Genomic DNA, 13,315 nt, shown 5'->3' with positions numbered 1-13,315 from the left:
AAGACTAGAGACCACAGAAATGAGAGTCCTGAGAAAGATTAGAGGCGTGAAAAGATTGTGTCAATGGCAATATCATATTAAAAACGAGGATATTAAGAAAGAACTTGACCTTGTCACCATACAGGAATGTGTTAGCACAGCTAATCTCAGGTGGTATGGTCATTTGAACAGAATGGGTGAGGAAAGATTAGCAAAACAAGTGTTCTCTGTCAGGGTGGCAGGGAAACGACCCAGAGGAAGACCAAGATATAGGTGGATTGATACGGTACAAAGTGCCTTAGATGATAGAAATATAAGATCTGATAATGATTGAGTTTAGAAAAGTAACAGACTGATTTGGAGGGAAATTTTAGATAGGAAGTTAGTAATGATATAAATTTTTCATGTAGTATTATCATATCCTGTACACCCCTTGAGGCTACATGGTAGGAATTTGATGATGAAGACAATACCTATATATGAGTTGTGTGGTATTGCGTGCAATACCACACAACTCATAATAATTGCTGATTTTATTTTATCTGCAGTTATTGATACACTATGAATAGTGTATCAATAATCACTAACCATCATTCTCATTTTAATCTACTGCCATCATTTTGTCAATGAGCACAGTTGCTATTTTAGTTGTATTCATAATCTCTCTGACCCCTATACACTCAGGCAGATTTGATCAGATTCATGCAGTGTTATTTCCATTTTCAAATTTTTACAGGGCATTAATATTTATCACCCTATATTGAATATTTACGTATTGTATATATTAGTTTTATTAGGTCAGCTTTATATATATATATATATATATAAGCTTTTAACAACCTTTTTTTGTTTTTGTTTTTTATGTTTTTATGAATATTTTAAACTGTAGAAATTTTTTACATTATCTTTTTACATTTATTTTTATGCACATTATTATAGCTATTTATGCTACTGTTTTATTTTATTTATTATGCATTATTACTTTGTGTACTGCTGTGACATATACATGCACAGCATGAGCTTAGCTGTTCTTGCTCTGCTAAACCAAACAATCTCATAGTATCTACCACTTATGCCGTGTATGCTTTCAGGCTATTAAACTTGGTAGATGCTGAGCAACATAAATGTTCAGTCTTTCTGTCTGAAGTGAGAGCAGTGGCGCACTCAGGATTTAATCTTGGAGGGGGCCAAGCGCTCAGGATTTAACCTTTGTGGTGGGCCGAGTTGAGTAGACGCTTTGCGAATACACACTACACATCACATACGACCTATGACTGAGCATCTGCAGTGATCGCTAATTCATAAGTAGCACACAACATAAATAAAAAAAAATGAATTTTAATTAGGAAAAGATTTTTGGAAATTTTTCTAGTGTTTTTCCCTTTTCTTTGGGGGGTGCCCGGGCCCCTTGACCCCCCATCTGGGTGCACCGCTGAGTGAGAGTCAAGATAATATTAGATTTCGGTGGTTTGATTGAGAGTGAAGTTGCATTGGTGACAACTGAAAGACTTGAGTAGTCTATTATTGAAAGTAACATGGAAAGTGTGATAGAAATTGCAAGTTGCAAAGTTAAGTTGATATGTAGAAAAGTGGGGGACATATAGAAATTTACGTTGGTAAAGTGTTTACCAACGTAAATTTCTATATGACCCCCCCCTTCATTACTCCTACCAACGTAAAGTTACGTTGGTAGGAGTAATGAAGGGGGGGGTCAAGAGAAGGATAGTTACTAATGCAGTATATCCAAATTCTTTGATTTGACACATGCAGAACAGAAAGTTAGAAGATAGTATAATTTGGATGATGAAGAGAAGTGAGAATAAGATGATAATGATGATGCCAAATGAATGACTTGAGTGGAAGTGAGAATTGGTAATGAAAGATTTGAGGTTTGCATAAGGGTCAAAGCCAAATGGTAGGAATCCTCCACATAGCTGTTTAAGAAATTCAGAGAGCCAACCAGGGCTTTTGATCTAATGTCCAATCCTCACCTTCTCATGAGGCATCCCATTAGAAGGTTTCTACATGGATACTGCATGAATGAAGATGGGTTGGCAATTTGGAGTTTACCCAACCAGATTGTATTCTTTATTGGCTTAAACCACAAGACAATGATGGTAAAGTATATTGCCTGGGATGTCATTTGGTTAAACAGGGCCTGCTGTTTTCATCCAGGAACTGGCAAACAAAAGCCACCTACTGGAATACTCATTTTAAAAATTTTTATGGAATTTACAACCGTGTTAAAAAAAACTTTTTTATTATCCCGACATTTCGATCTTCACATCAAGATCATCATCTGGAGCGTACATAAGTATGCAGCACAAGCTGAGTTACATCATTAACTGTAAGCTAGAGAAACAATGATTTGATCACGTTATTCTACTGGCGTGACCTCTGGTGAATAAAAAAATAAATAAATAAATAAATAAATAAATAAAATAAAATAAAATAAAATAAAAATTTTTTACATCAAGTTAAATTCTATTTTTACAATGACAGGAATAAACATTCTTTTAGATGGTTTTCTTGCAGAAACAATTGGTGTCCTATTTTTAGTATTACAATTCCTATTTTTTATTTACAATACAGGATTTTCTACTGTCCTGTTTATAGTTGTTCTTGGTGAGGGAGGTCGAATATATACCTTCCATATGTTTGGGATTTTTAAACCATCATTGTTGTTCAGATTGGGGTGGTTGCTGATAATCTTGCAGGCTTCCTTGAATTTCCATTCATACCATGTTCTAGTGTGATGTAGACAGCTGGTGGTTTTCCAGTCAATTCTGTGTAAGGTATTTAGGGCATGATCAGAAAGGCCAGCTTCACCATAATTATTATATTTAATGTGTCGTTTATGTTCTTTTTGTCTAATAGGAATAGTGCGTCCTGTTTCTCCTATATATGGTATGTTGCAAGTACAATAAATCCGGTATACTCCAGGGTGAGCTAGTGGAGGGAGTGGGTCTTTGGATGAGTTGAGTAAGTTTTTTAATTTTGCAGGAGGTTTAAAGGTGGCTTTGAGGTTGTACTTTTGTAGTACTCTGTTTATTTTGTCTGATATTCCTTTAATGCAGGGAATGGTTATAGTTTTACTGTAGTCTGGTTTGTCTTTGTTTTTTATTGTGGTTTTGTAGAGAATTTTGTTTATAGTATTTTGGCTGTGTCTGTTTTTTTGTAGGTTATTACTGATAATTTTAAACTCACCTTTCAGTGCCTGTTCACTGGAACAAATCGTCTGAGCTCTGTTTTTTAGCGCATTGATGACACCTAGTTTTTGTGTTGGGTAGTGGTAGGAGTTTATGTGTGTATATTGTCCCATATGTGTCGGTTTTCGGTAAACAGTGAAGGAAAGATTGCCCGAGGGAAGACGTGTGACAAATGTATCTAGAAACGGAAGTGTGTTGTGTTTTTCAATCTGGTCCCATGGCCGCCAGACATTAGACACATTCCTTAGCCAGGAATGTGTCTAATGTCTGGCGGCCATGGGACCAGATCGCGAAAACATCGCCAACGTATCTAAGCCAGACTTTGGGTTTTAGAGGGGAGTTTTACATAGAACATTTTGAGCAACTTGCCCTAGATTCTTCCCCTCTAAAACCCAAAGTCTGGCTTAGATACATTGACGATGTTTTCGCGATCTGGTCCCATGGCCGCCAGACATTAGACATATTCCTTATTTTGTATGGCAAAACGCCTTCTACTTACAAAAAGAAGGCACAGCCATGGGCTCGCCATTATCCCCCTCTATTGCTAACTTTTACATAGAACATTTTGAGCAACTTGCCCTAGATTCCTCCCCTCTAAAACCCAAAGTCTGGCTTAGATACGTTGACGATGTTTTCGCGATCTGGTCCCATGGCCGCCAGACATTAGACACATTCCTGGCTAAGGAATGTGTCTAATGTCTGGCGGCCATGGGACCAGATTGAAAAACACAACACACTTCCGTTTCTAGATACACTTGTCACACGTCTTCCCTCGGGCAATCTTTCCTTCACTGTTTACCGAAAACCGACACATATGGGACAATATACACACATAAACTCCTACCACTACCCAACACAAAAACTAGGTGTCATCAATACGCTAAAAAACAGAGCTCAGACGATTTGTTCCAGTGAACAGGCACTGAGAGGTGAGTTTAAAATTATCAGTAATAACCTACAAAAAAACAGACACAGCCAAAATACTATAAACAAAATTCTCTACAAAACCACAATAAAAAACAAAGACAAACCAGACTACAGTAAAACTATAACCATTCCCTGCATTAAAGGAATATCAGACAAAATAAACAGAGTACTACAAAAGTACAACCTCAAAGCTACCTTTAAACCTCCTGCAAAATTAAAAAACTTACTCAACTCATCCAAAGACCCACTCCCTCCACTAGCTCACCCTGGAGTATACCGGATTTATTGTACTTGCAACATACCATATATAGGAGAAACAGGACGCACTATTCCTATTAGACAAAAAGAACATAAACGACACATTAAATATAATAATTATGGTGAAGCTGGCCTTTCTGATCATGCCCTTGAATACCTTACACAGAATTGACTGAAAACCACCAGCTGTCTACATCACACTAGAACATGGTATGAACGGAAATTCAAGGAAGCCTGCGAGATTATCAGCAACCACCCCAATCTGAACAACAATGATGGTTTAAAAATCCCAAACATATGGAAGGTATATATTCGACCTTCCTCACCAAGAACAACTATAAACAGGACTGTAGAAAATCCAGTATTGTAAATAAAAAATAGGAATTGTAATACTAAAAATAGGACACCAATTGTTTCTGAAAGAAAACCATCTAAAAGAATGTTTATTCCTGTCATTGTAAAAATAGAATTTAGCTTGATGTAAAAATTTTTTATTTTATTTTATTTTATTTTATTTGTTTATTTTTTAATTCACCAGAGGTCACGCTAGTAGAATAACGTGATCAAATCATTGTTTCTCTAGCTTACAGTTAATGATGTAACTCAGCTTGTGCTGTATACTTATGTACGCTCCAGATGATGATCTTGATGTGAAGATCGAAACGTCGAGATAATAAAAATTTTTTTTCTAACACGGTTGTAAATTCCATAAAATTTTTTAAAATGAATGCTGATCACCATGTAACCCTAAAAGAAAGGACTGGAATACTCAGATTTGACATCAGTAGGATTTAAGAAAGCCACCATAAACATAACAAGTAGCAGCAGGAAAGAAAGTGTAACTAACAGAAGAATTAGAGTAGAACCACATTGGCATAATTGGTTTCACTGAAACAAAGAAGACAAGAACATGTGATACAATCCTAAATAACAATTACAAGATTGTTATATTCAGGCAATGATGATCAGGGAAAGGAAGGAAGGAAGGAATAGCTATAGTTGCAGCACTAAATATGAAGATAATCTTGAATAGACAATATCAAGTAGAGTGATGTGGGCAAACATCAAAACAGAAAATTGAACAGCTAGACTTGTGCCTAAGGCTCTGTTAAGGAAGATGTGGAAGCATTTTTCAAGTCATTAGAGAAGGCATCTGATATAAAGAAGAAAGAAAAAGTTGGTCATTGTTAGAGATCTGAACAGCAGAGTAGGAAATGTGTGTTAGGGTAATTTGGTGGAAAGGGCAAAACTAATAATAAGAACTTGCTGAATTTCTGTTTCCAGACATGGGCTAGTCATTACTAACTCCATGTTCCAACATAAATATGTGTATAAATTTCCATGGAAAGAAAGTACAATGAATAAAAAAATCTCATTGACTTTGTTCTTTTGGATAGCAAAATCTTCAGTTCTGATTTCTGACACCAGAGTATACAGGGGATTTGAAATAGCTAGTGATCACCATTTAGTTTAGAGAAGAATAAAATTAAATATCATAGTTAAAAGAAAAATATGTAAAAAAGAATCAAAGTTTTGTTGTTTTCAGAGGTGAAAAACTGTAGAATTAAGTATACGTGTATTATTGGAAGAAAAATGAAGAAGTGTGAAAACAATAATCAAACCTTGGATACTCAGTGGCAAACTATTAAGATAACATTGATTGATTCAGCCAGAGAGGCATGTGGTGAAGAAGAGAAATTGAAAAAAGAGAAAGAGTCTAGAAAAAGGAAAAGGCATATTAAAAGTTCTTAGCAAGTAAGTTGGCAGTGTGTAAAAGTAAAACAAAAGTCTTGGGAACATTTCTAGTAAGAATATAGAAGCTAAATATCATGAAGATCCTGACTTACGTGGAGTCACAAGACTCATTGTGGGAGGTCAACACTAGTCAGCACAAAGCCTATCATATCATTCCTTAAATTTAACCATGCCATTCATTACCCTCTCAGGCAATGCTTGCCATTCACCTACCACTCTCCATTCTTACCCTTTTACTCAACACTTCCTTTTGCAATTTCCAGGGATGATTCCTTGTCCTTGCTCCTTCTTCTTGTTCTACCATATGAAAAATATCCTCAGTGTTAACATTGTAATAACCCTTCAACAGCTTAAATATCTCAATTATATCCCCCCCCCCCTTTGTCTTCTATCTATCTACCAAACTCTGCAGTCTGTATGCCCTCAGTCTATCCTCATTATCAACACTGTACTCCTGATATAATTTTTGTTATTTGTCTCTACACCTTCTCCATAGTTACTTCACCTGCTTCAAATCCCAGTGACCAGATCTGCAGAACATGTAAATGTTCTGGAGGAAATTGAAAAAGCTTAGAAATGGTGGAAAGTGCACTCTAAATGAATCAAAAATGATAAAGGACAATGAAAACTAAAGATATCCTAGATATTTGGTGTAATTATTTTGAATGATTGTTAAATTTCCAAGAATTGAGTGAACAGTGGTAGAGTGCATATCAATACTTGAGTTAGAAAAAGCCATCAACAACGTGAAATGTGAAAAGGCTGCTGAAGTAAATAATATTTGACTAGATATGCTCAAGTATGGAGACATAAAAGTTTTATAGAGGCTGCACAGCATAATTGATGGTCAGAAGGTTGAATTAGATTTGACTGAAGTAGAGAAAGAGAAATAAAACCCAATTTGAGAATTGCAGAGGAATTTTTCTAATGAATGTTCTAGGTAAGATTATAATTTTTATTTATTATTATTATTATTCAGGCCTCCATGGAGTCAAAAGACTCATCGTGGGAGGTCCTTCCTAAGAAACACAAAGTCTATCAAGACTCATCGAGGGGAGGGCCCCCCCCTAAGAAACACAAAGTCTATCATACCACTCCTTAAACTCATTGACTGCTCTCGCTGTCACCACTTCATCACGCAATGCATTCTATGGTTCAACCACTCTCCATGCAAAGAAACCACTCCTCACAGATTCCTTTCGTAACTTTCAGGGATGGCCTCTTGTCATCACTCCTTCCCGCTGTTCAACCAAGCGAAAGAACTCCCCAGTGTCAACCCTGTAACCACCTCTCAACAGTTTAAAAGTCTCAATCATATCACCTCTCCTTCTTCTATCCACCAAACACATTCCCTCAGCTGATCCTCATAACTATCATTGTACAGTATTGAAACATTGTTATCTGCCTTTTTACCCTTTCCACAGTTAATTTATCCCCTTCAAATCCTGGGAACCAAATCTGAGAACAATAGTCTAAGTGTGGTCTGATCAGGGTCTTATACAATGGAATGATAACTGTTTTATCTTTGCAGATCAGCGTCCTTCTCATTATTGCAGCAATCCTGTATGTTACCTTCACCACCTTTGCAATATATCCCCTAAATTTTAAGTTTCTATCAATCATCAACCCCAGATCTCTTGTCTCCCCTACTTCCTCCAGTATAGCTCCTCCAATAGAGTATGCAGTGTTCCAAACCTCAAGACCTTACATTTTTCTGAATTAAACCAACATCCCCATTCATTCACCCACCTATCTAGCTTATTCAAATCCTCTTGCAGGGCTACTGCATCTGCACTATTACTAATAATCCTTCCCAGCTTCGCATCATCTGCAAACAACTGAATATCCCCTTACCCCTTGCAATCCAATGACAATGTCATTGATATAAAGGTTAGACAATATAATTCCCAGTTTTGAGCCCTGTGGGACCCCACTTGTAACCCTCTGCTTCCTTGAAATTGCCCCACCATACACAATTCTCTGATACCTATCGGACAGCCAATCCTGAATCCGTTTGACCAATCTGACATGCAGACCCATGTGCTGCAACTTGAGTATCAGCTTATCATGTGGCACCCTGTCAAATGCCTTCGCTAAGTCTGAGAAAATGGCAGTATATGCTTTTCCCTCATCTAATGCTCTTGTAACTTTATCATAAAAGACTATCATATTACTAAAACAAGAGCGCCCCTTCACAAATCCATGTTGACTCTCACAGATAACATTATCCTCATCTGCCCACTGCTGTATACGGTCCTTCACTACTTTCTCCAAGATCTTACTAACTACTGATGATGCACAAACTGGCCTATAATTAGACACTTCTAGTCTGCTACCACCCTTATGCAATGGCACTATCTTACCTTCCTTCCATTCCATGGGCACGTTTCCTGCAGCCAGACTTTCATTGAAAAGCCAGGTCAAAGGCACTGTCAGTTCCCTAGCACATTCTCTCAAAACACAAGGTGAAATACCATCCAGTCCCACAGCTTTACTGACATCCAGAGTACTCAGTATTTGAAACACACTCTCCTCCTGTACCTCGAACCTGCCCAATCTCCCTAGCATTAAAACTGACTCCTCCAGGATGAAATACTCCAATTAAGTGTTCATTGAACAATTCCACTATGTCCTCTGCATTAGTCACTCTATTCCCATTTTTATCCCACAATATCATTCTTCCACAGTCATTTCTCCTCCTACTGACCACATATCTAAAAAATTCCCTAGGATTTTCTCATATTCCAGTTTCGTCTTCTTTACCATACTAGTCACTCTTCTGGCCTGTGTCTTATTCTCTTCATGCATCTTCTCTTCACCTGTCTCCTTATATCTCTTCCACAGCCTCTTTTTCGCATGCAATTCCTGTTTAATATTGTTTGTCATCCACTTTACTCCAAATTGTGTCCTCTTGTTCACTCGTGGTATACAATTTACCATTGCTGCTAACAAATATTCTTTCATAATTTCCCATGCACTAATGATATCCTGGCCTTCCAATTCCTCCCTCCATGAAACTTCCCAAGTTGATGTCTTAGACTATTATAATCACCTATCTTATAATTCCACATACGCTCCCGTCTCTTTGATACTCCTGCATGTCTATTCATTTTCCAAGTCAAAACCATATGGTCTCTCTCTCCAACTGGTGGGAGAGATGTCATCTCAGTTATTATCAACTCTTCTGATGCTATAACCAAATCCAAAACTCTTGAACCTCTTGTTCCCTGTATTACATGTTGCCTAAGACATTTATCCCTCAAGAATTCTAGAAATTCCATTCTCTTATTGCTACATGCATCTTTCTCTCCGCAGTTTATACTACTGTAGTGAAAATCTCCCATAATAATCATTCTTCTTGCACTTGCCAAACTCAACTGTCTAAACATCTCCTGGTCCCTACCCTTGGTGCTCCTGGGTTTGTAGCAATACTCCACTAAATATCCTGTCTTGCCCACCTCTACCTCACACCATATGCTTTCAAAATCATTAATGCCACTGCCTTCCAAAGTCTCCACTCTTAGAGGACATAGGCCATCACTTATCATAAGCAGTACTCCACCACCACGCCTTCCCTTCCTATCTTGCTGAAAAATGATGTATCCAGCGCTTTCTATTCCAGTTATTATATTCTCTTCTGTCAACCATGTCTCAGTGATCCCAATAATTTTTGGCCAGGCTGATGCTATCTGCGCCACCAATTCCTCTCCTTTATTCCGGATACTCCTGGCATTAGTATAAAGCATATAAATGCCGTGGTTTCTATGTCCAGCATTATCCCCTCAAGACTCCACTGGGCTCAGTGTTAGCTGATGTCATCTCCTTCTCCCAAGTACCCCTTCCCACAAGAGGCCACCCCTGCTTCCATCCTCCCTGGGACACACTGACTTTTTCAGAACAGCAATTTCTCTCCAGATGCCTAAGTCCTTCCTCATTCAAATGTAAACGGTCTCTCGCATACAATTCTTCTCTGTCCTCAAATGCATTCCAAGCATCCACATATTCCAGTCCTCTCTTGTCACACATTATAGCTATTATGTCATTTAATATTACCGCTCTTCTGTTCAGCTCGTCATTATCATACCTAGGCAACACATACACTATCTTTCCTCTGTGTGTCTTCTTTCGTACCACCTCAAGCAAGAATCTGATATCTCTCGCTGCCCTATTTACACCACCACTCAAGTCATTTGTTCCCACCATCACAATCATCTCGTCCACCCTTTCACCTCTCTTAACTGCCAAAGTCACACTTTCTGTTGTTCCTCCTGGCAAACACTCCTCACGCATCCTATCTTGAACACCACTGATCATTGAGTCCCCCATACATTATACCTCTTACCATTCCCTCTTTCCTTTTGTTTCCATTTTCTCCTCTTCTTTCATTACCAGACTTCTCTCTCATTCCCTCTCCCCTACTGTTTCTATTTTCTCCTCTTCTAGCAGTCCCATACCCCTCTCTCATTCCGTCTCTCCTACTGTTTCCATTCTCTCCTCTTTCAGCACTCCCATACCTCTCTCTCATTCCACCTCTCCTACTGTTTCCATTCTCTCCTCTTCTAGCACTCCCATGCCACGTTTCTCATTCCATCTATCCTACTGTTTCCATTCTCTCCTCTTCTAGCATTCTCAGGCCTCTCTTTCATTCTATCTATCCTACTGTTTCCATTCTCTCCTCTTCTAGCATTCCCATACCTCTCTCTCATTCCGTCTCTTGTACTGTTTCCATTCTCTCCTCTTCTAGCACTCCCATGCCTCCTACTGTTTCCATTCTCTCCTCTTCTAGCATTCCCATACCTCTCTCTCTCTCTCATTTCCTCTCTTCTACTGTTTCCATTCTTTCCCCTTCTAGCACTCCCGTACCTCTCTCTCTCCTACTGTTTCCATTCTCTCCTCTTCTAGCACTCCCGTACCTCTCTCTCTCCTACTGTTTCCATTCTCTCCTCTTCTAGCACTCCCATACCTCTCTTTCCTACTGTTTCCATTCTCTCCATTTCCACATCCAATTCCATTCTCTTCTCTCCTATCATTCCCAAAACTCTCTCTCTCTCTCTCCCCCTACTCCGATTTGCCTTGCATTTATCCCTTCTATTCTCCTAATCTCATCTTTCATACTTCTCCCAAGACATTCCACCTCCTCAATCTCCCTCTGCAGGTCAGTCATTCTTAATTGAAATTCACTATCTCAAACAAAACCATCTCCTAAACTTTTACAGTCACACACCTTCTACATTATCAACTATTATTTTCTCATTCATATTTTTTTCTTCATTCTCTCCTATCACACTACTCATCTTCCGGTATTCATTTCCTGTTCCTGGAGCAACAAGGTCGGTTATTGAGATATCTACTGCATTTATTTCCTCCCACTGCCTACACTTTATGCACACACGTACCCCCCCCCCCTCTCTCACAAGCTAGATATCCAATTCCCGAGACACATACATACCACAAATACTGCATGCCACAAACTCCTTTATTATATTGCTTATAATAGAGTTCTTAAATGGCGGAGGACTTGGCAACACTCAATTTGCGACTGCAGCTGAATCCACCATTATTCATTACTGCTGAGGGACTACTAGTGTAATCGTTAATTATTCAAAATAGTGTCGCTAATTAGTGTAAAAAATAAACGCTAAATAAGTATTAGGGAGTATAAATAAATAAGAAAAGTACAAACAATTACAAACAAAACAAAAGATTAAGTACGCTAAATAAAATGATATAAAACTAAATACAGTAATGAAAACTTTGCTTCGTCTTGTCTTCCACCATTATGCATCCGACCCCGTCTTCTCGGTAACCAAAATACACAATATCACGACCACAACTAACTTCAAAAAACAACCACTTAAGTATACTCATATTCCAGAGAAACAATTTTGCACTCAAAAACGTAGAAAAATGGACTATTCAATGATTAAAAAATCATTTTCTTTAGCACAGCTCAAATTCACCACTGTGTGCTACGGCGACATTAGCGGCACTTAAAAAAATTTCCTCTGGTCGCCTACTAGATTTGAAACAAAGTCTTCCTTCGTGCGGTTAAACACTGTGGTGTGCAAACGGCACATCCACTGAGTTAAACAGCCCTCCTAAAATAATTAATGCCAGCAGCACCCAATGTTTCCAGGTGGACTCCCTCCCAAGTACTAACTAGGCTCAGGTTTGCTTAACTTCAGTGATCAGACGAGAACTGGTGATTTCAAACTAAACTGGCCGCTGACAAATTTATGACAGATTTATGCATGCATTCATTCTTGAGAGGAGGCTAAGAAAAATTGTTGAGGAGAAACTTGGAAAAGAACAAGTCATTTGCATGCCAAACAAGAGTTGTCAGGATTAGATTTTCACTTTAAGACAAATAGTTGAGAAATCATGGGAATATAACAAGGATCTAAGTTTTGTGTGTCTTAAAAGGCATATGACAAGGTACCAATAGAAAAGATGTTAAAACTGCAGTTATATGGTAAGTGGGACATTATATTGAGCAAGACATAGTCTATATGTGAATTGTGAGTCAGGAGTTAGAATTGAAGATGGGACAGGAAGATGGTTCAATGTGAAATCAGGTGTTAAATTCATTCTTGTGAATGTGATATCATGGAGAGTTTGAGAGCAGTTGATGATGAGGAGAAGAGACTGACTGTAAGTGAGCAAGAGGTATTTGGGAAATTGAGCAAACTTGAGGTTAATAAGGCTGTGGGACTTGACAAAATATCATGATATTTTGAAGGAATGTGTCAGGGAGTTAGCATCTGCCGTGACATATTTGTTTAATATGAGTCTTGCACTTGGTCAAACTCCAAAGGAGTGGAAGGAAGTCAAGATCATGCTGCTTCATAAGGGAGGTGACAGAACTTGAGCATCAAATTATAGGCCTATCTGCGTGTCAGTTATTATTATTATTATTATTAAGGGGGACCTCCAGGGAGTCAGGGACTCACGAAGGGAGGTTACATACTACACTCATCAGCTATCATACTTATTCTTGAATTTATTCATACTGCTTGCACTCACAACATCTGATGACAATCCATTTCAATCACACACCACCCTATGAGAGAAAAATCTAGCCCCCCCCCCTTTCTTAGCAGCATTCATTTTCAGCTTCCAAGGATGCCTTCTCGTTGTTTCCCCATCCTCCATAAATTGAAAAATTCCATAAATTGAAATCCTGTGTA

The 13,315-nt window shown here is 38.3% G+C and overlaps 1 protein-coding gene and 1 pseudogene across 3 annotated transcripts in view; one reads left to right on the top strand and one right to left on the bottom strand.

Moving 5' to 3' along the window:
• Window positions 1-13,315, top strand: part of LOC150098246 (dynein intermediate chain 2, ciliary) — a 504,968-nt gene that overhangs the window by 200,960 nt on the left and 290,693 nt on the right. The gene's annotated exons all lie outside the window — the stretch shown is intronic.
• On the bottom strand, window positions 12,240-12,358 carry LOC150098247 (5S ribosomal RNA; annotated as a pseudogene).

The sequence above is a fragment of the Typopeltis vanoorti genome, chromosome 16 (assembly GCF_054136105.1).
Source record: "Typopeltis vanoorti isolate ZY-2024b chromosome 16, IOZ_Tvanoo_1.0, whole genome shotgun sequence".
Classification (NCBI taxonomy): Eukaryota; Metazoa; Arthropoda; class Arachnida; order Uropygi; family Thelyphonidae; genus Typopeltis; species Typopeltis vanoorti.
Note: the sequence above shows the minus strand (reverse complement) of the source record. Positions and strands in the feature narration are given on the sequence as shown.